At 41.1% G+C, this 5,307-nt stretch overlaps 1 non-coding gene across 1 annotated transcript; it reads left to right on the top strand.

Annotated features, from left to right (window-relative positions):
• Positions 1–4,711: 4,711 nt before the first annotated feature.
• On the top strand, positions 4,712–4,784 carry TRNAG-CCC (transfer RNA glycine (anticodon CCC)). Its single transcript has one exon. It is a non-coding gene; the product is annotated as a tRNA-Gly (tRNA).
• The last annotated feature ends 523 nt before the right edge of the window (positions 4,785–5,307 follow it).

Raw genomic sequence — 5,307 nt, 5'->3', positions numbered from 1 at the left:
CCATACATGACTACTGGAAAAACCATAGCCTTGACTAGCCGGACCTTTGTTGTCAAACTAATGTCTCTGCTTTTTAATATAGTTTTGAGGTTGGTCATAACTTTCCTTCCAAGGAGTAAGCATCTTTTAATTTCATGGCTGCAATCACCATCTGCAGTGATTTTGGAGCCCCCCAAAATAAAGTCTGACACTGTTTCCACTGTTTCCCCATCTATTTCCCATGAAGTGATGGGACCAGATGCCATGATCTTCGTTTTCTGAATGTTGAGCTTTAAACCAACTTTTTCACTCTCCTCTTTCACTTTCATCAAGAGGCTCTTTAGTTCTTCTTTACTTTCTGCCATAAGGGTGGTGTCATCTGCATATCTGAGGTTATTGATATTTCTCCCAGCAATCTTGATTCCAGCTTGTGCTTACTACAGCCCAGCGTTTCTCATAATGTACTCTGCATATAAGTTAAATAAGCAGGGTGAAAATATACAGCCTTGACGTACTCCTTTTCCTATTTGGAACCAGTCTGTTGAAACCTGGCTTGGAGAAATTTGAATGCTACTTTGCCAGCATGTGCTGCTACTGCTGCTGCTAAGTCGCTTCAGTCGTGTCCGACTCTGTGCGACCCCATAGATGGCAGCCCACCAGGCTCCCCATCCCTGGGATTCTCCAGAAAAGAACACTGGAGTGGGTTGCCATTTCCTTCTCCAATGCATGAAAGTGAAAAAATAAAGTGAAGTCGCTCAGTCGTGTCCGACTCCTAGCGACCCCATGGACTGCAGCCCACCAGGCCCCTCCATCCATGGGATTTTCTAGGCAAGAGTACTGGAGTGGGGTGCCCTCGCCTTCTCTGCGCTAGCATGGGAGATGAGTGCAATTATGTGGTGATTTGGGCATTCTTTGGCATTGCCTTTCTTTGGGATTGGAATGAAAACTGACCTTTTCCAGTCTTGTGGCCACTGCTGAGTTTTTCTAATTTTCTGGTATATTGAGTGCAACACTTTCCCAGCATCATGTTTTAGGATTTGAAAGAGCTCAACTGGAATTCCATCACCTCCTCTAGCTTTGTTCATAGTCATGCTTCCTACGGCCCACTGGACTTCACATTCCAGTATGTCTGGCTCTAGGTGAATGATCACACCATCATGGTTATCTGGGTCATGAAGATCTTTTTTGTACAGTTCTTCTGTGTATTCTTGCCACCTCTTCTTAATATCTTCTGCTTCTGTTAGGTCCATATCATTTCTGTCCTTTATTGTGCCCATCTTTGCATGAAATATTCCCTTGGTATCTCTAATTTTCTGAAGAGATCTCTAGACTTTCCCATTCTGTTTTTTTCCTCTATTTGCATTGATTGCTGAGGAAGGCTTTCTTATCTCTCCTTGGTATTCTTCGGAACTCTGCATTCAAACGGGTATATCTTTCCTTTTCTCCTTTGCCTTTAGCTTCTCTTCTTTCTCAGTGATTTGTAAGGCCTCCTCAGACAACCATTTTGCCTTTTTGTATTTGTTTTTCTTGGGGATGGTCTTGATCCCTGTCTGCTGTACAATGTCATGAATCTCCATCCGTAGTTCTTCAGGTACTCTGTCTGTCAGATCTAATCCCTTGAATCTATTTGTTACTTCCACTGGATAATCATAAGGGATTTGTTGTAGGTGATACATGAATGGTCTAGTTGTTTTCCTTACTTACTTCAATTTAAGTCTGATTTTGGCAATAAGGAGTTCATGATCTGAGCCACAGTCAGCTCCCAATCTTGTTTTTGCTGACTGTATAGAGCATCTCCATCTTTGGCTGCAAAGAATATAATCAATCTGAGTTCGGTGTTGACCATCTGGTGATGTTCATGTGTAGAGTCTTCTCTTGTTTTGTTGGAAGAGGGTGTTTGCAATGATCAGTGTGTTCTCTTGACCAAACCCTGTTAGCTTTGGCCCTGCTTTATTTTGTACTCTAAGGCCATATTTGCCTGAACCCTGTATCTCTTGACTTCCTACTTTTGCATTCCAGTCCCCTATGATGAAAAGGACATCTTTTTTTGGGTGTTAGTTCTAGAAGGTCTCGTAGGTCTTCATAGAACCATTCAAAAAAACCTTGTGCACAATAGGATACCCTACAGAGGCTGAGCCAGATCTGCCTTTGAGTGTTTGAGTGTCTTCTGTGGAGGTAAGGGTCAGCTGTGGCCTGCTGCCAGGGCAGGGGCTCTGGGTGCAGCAGACTTGGTGCCCTCTTGGTGAAGGTTGCCATTAAGTCCACCATAGAGCTACAAGAATTTACTCAGGACCTGGGAAACAGACTCTTGTGTGCACCAGGACCCAGGAGAAAGGAGCACTGACCTCACAAGAGACTGACCCCGACTTGCCCGTGAGTGTCCAGGAGTCTCCAGCGGAGGCATGGGTTGGAGATGGCCTGCTGCAGGGTTGCAAGTCCTGAGTACGGCAGTGCGTGCAGGGGACCTTTTGAAGGAGGTTTCCATTATCTTCATTACCTCCACCATAGTTTGGCCTCAGGTCAAACAACAGGGAGGGAGCACAGTCCCACTTATCAACAGAAAATTAGCTTCCAAGACAGCATAAACACCTGGATTTCCTAGCCACTTTATTTTATTTTTTTTCTCATTCATCCTATTTCCCTAAACTTTAGTTGTTTACAGGCCTCAGGAGTCAATCTTTAGACTGTTTTTCTAGCTGGACTCCCTTAGAGATTTTACCCTATCTCTAGACTTTTAAGCTGTGTCTAACACTGATAGCCCCCAATTTCATACCCTGAATATACCTCTCTTCACTTATTCAAACTCTTCCATCCAACTTCTTATTCAACATCTCCACTTGAATAAGCACCTTATACATCACCTGTCCAAAGCCAAACTCTCAATCTTCCCCCTAAATCTTGTACCTCCAACAATCTCCCCCATTTCAGTAAGTGGTAGGTTTATTCTTCCCCTTGCTCACACCCAGCACCCATGTCAAAGTATAATTTTTTAAAAGATAAATACATGGGGCTTGTATACAAATATACAGTGAACATGTGTCAAAAATTTCTTAGCTCATGTATTAGAGAACTGGCAGGGTGGTAAAGCTGATTCAAAAAGAAACAAAGACTCAAAAGAGGTAAAGCTGATTGAAAGGAGAAACAGATGTTGTGTAGTCAGTCAGGAAGGCAAGCAAAATAATTTTGCTGAATTGGAGACAAAGGTGGTTAATAATCTTCAGGACAATACTATTGCTAAGGTTACCCTCTCTAATGGATGGAAAATATTTGCCTCTCTAGTGCACAAGTTTGCAAGGGAACATGTAACTTCACAGTAATGAAGTTATTTCACAATAGTAAATAGCAAATCAACATGGGTATATGCCCTGGAGAATTCAATAATCCTTGCCCAGGCCTGTGAGACAACGGTCTATATAAAAAGGATGTGCAGTCATCCCTTTGTCTTACTTCCAAGTTTTAGATAATATTTCTTAACACCTTTAGTCATCCATGATTTCTGTCTAATTTTCACACTTTACATCATCAAATCTCATTGACCTTAACTTCAGTATATAATCATAACCGTATCACTTCTCACTTCTCACAGTTACTGCTATCATTCTGGGCCAAACCATCCACATTTCTTTACAAGACTGTTGACAGTTCTCCCAACTGGTTTCCCTTACACTTTTATAGCATAGTTTACTTTTTTTAAAAATGTATTTATTTTTAATTGGAGGATAATTGCTTTACAATATTGTGTTGGTTTCTGCCACATATCAGCATGAATCAGCCATAGGTATACATATGTCCCTTCCCTCTTGAACCTCCCTCCCACCTCCCACCCCACCCTTTTGTGTTGTCACAGAGCACCAGGTCTGAGCTCCCTGCATCTACAGCAAACTCTCACTGGTATAGCACGGTTTCAATAAAGGAAACAGAGTGATCCTAAAGGAGAAATTAGAGTGTAAGTCAGATCATGGCACTTCTCTTGTTAGCATCTTCTGAATTTATATCTCACTGTCCACTCCCCTCCCCCAAATAGAAAAAGTCCTTATGTAAGTAAGAAGAAGTCCTGTAAGGCCTTACGTAATCTGTACCTTTCCTCAAGCTTACTGTCTCTGAGTTCATCTCCTGCAGCACTCTGGTCTCTCACAATGTTTGGCCCAGACAGGCTGCCTCCCTGCTTTCTGAGCACACATAACCTATTTCACCCTCAAGGCCTTTTGACTTTGTTCTCCCTGCTTGGAGTATTCTTCTTCCAAATACTCCCCTGGCTCATTCCCTGTTTCCACTGGGTCTTGTTCAGATATCACTTTCTGAGTGGGGGCTTCCTTGACACTCTATTAAAAATCCATCCCATTCCCCCCACATTTCTGCCCCTGGCACTCCCCTTATCCTGTTTCTCCCCATACCATTTATATTATTAATCCAGGGCAAGTATTTTTGTCTGTTTTGTGCACCAACATGTCCCAAAAGCCTAAAACAGTATTCAGCACATGAATATTCTAATGTTTTTGAATGAGTAAATGATTGAGTGCTGTTTTTCCATCTATTTCTAGTATTATTCCTCATTTTCCTTTTAGATGGTCTATATTAACTTTAAAATAAAGCTTTTATTCCTGATTTCCATCCTAATATTGTTTCTAATGAAATAAAATGAAAACGAATTTTTGTCTACATAAAAGACACTGAGTTAGTCCTATGGAAGACACAAGGAAAATCAGACACAAGGATTTGAAATTTAGGGACTTCCTTGGTGGTCCAGTGGCTAAGACTCTGCACTCCCAATGCAGAGGGCCCAGGTTCGATCCCTGTTCAGGGAACTAGATCCCTCATGCCACAACTAAAGATTCCACGTGCCACAATGAAAATCAAAGATCCTGTGTGCTACAACTAAGATCTGGCACAGCCAAATAAATAAATATTTTTTTAAAAAAAGGATTTGCAATCTAGTTAGGAATATAAGACTAGCAGATAAAAAGTTAAATGCTAAGGAAAGATATTAGTAACCTTTCACACCAAAAAAATTGATGAAATATTAGGAGACAGAACTACTTAACTACAAAAATAATTTGCTTTCTGAGCTTCACACTTAGCTGTGGTAGACTCAAAAGTTTATAGACAGTAAAATATTTTCCGAAATATAAGAAAGGACTGTATTTAAATGTATAAAGTACAAACCTTGCAAGAGGTTGCTAAGTAGCATTGTTTTTGTCAAAACTCACTGAGAAACTCATTGTGAGATGCAAACATTACAAAAATTGTATTTCCCTACTTCTTGAGCAATTGCATGAAGACCTATTTGGGGGGTGGGAGCTGAACATCTTGTTCATGATATTTTCTTCA

The sequence above is a fragment of the Bubalus kerabau genome, chromosome 1 (genome assembly GCF_029407905.1).
Source record: "Bubalus kerabau isolate K-KA32 ecotype Philippines breed swamp buffalo chromosome 1, PCC_UOA_SB_1v2, whole genome shotgun sequence".
Taxonomy (NCBI): Eukaryota; Metazoa; Chordata; class Mammalia; order Artiodactyla; family Bovidae; genus Bubalus; species Bubalus kerabau.
Note: the sequence above shows the minus strand (reverse complement) of the source record. Positions and strands in the feature narration are given on the sequence as shown.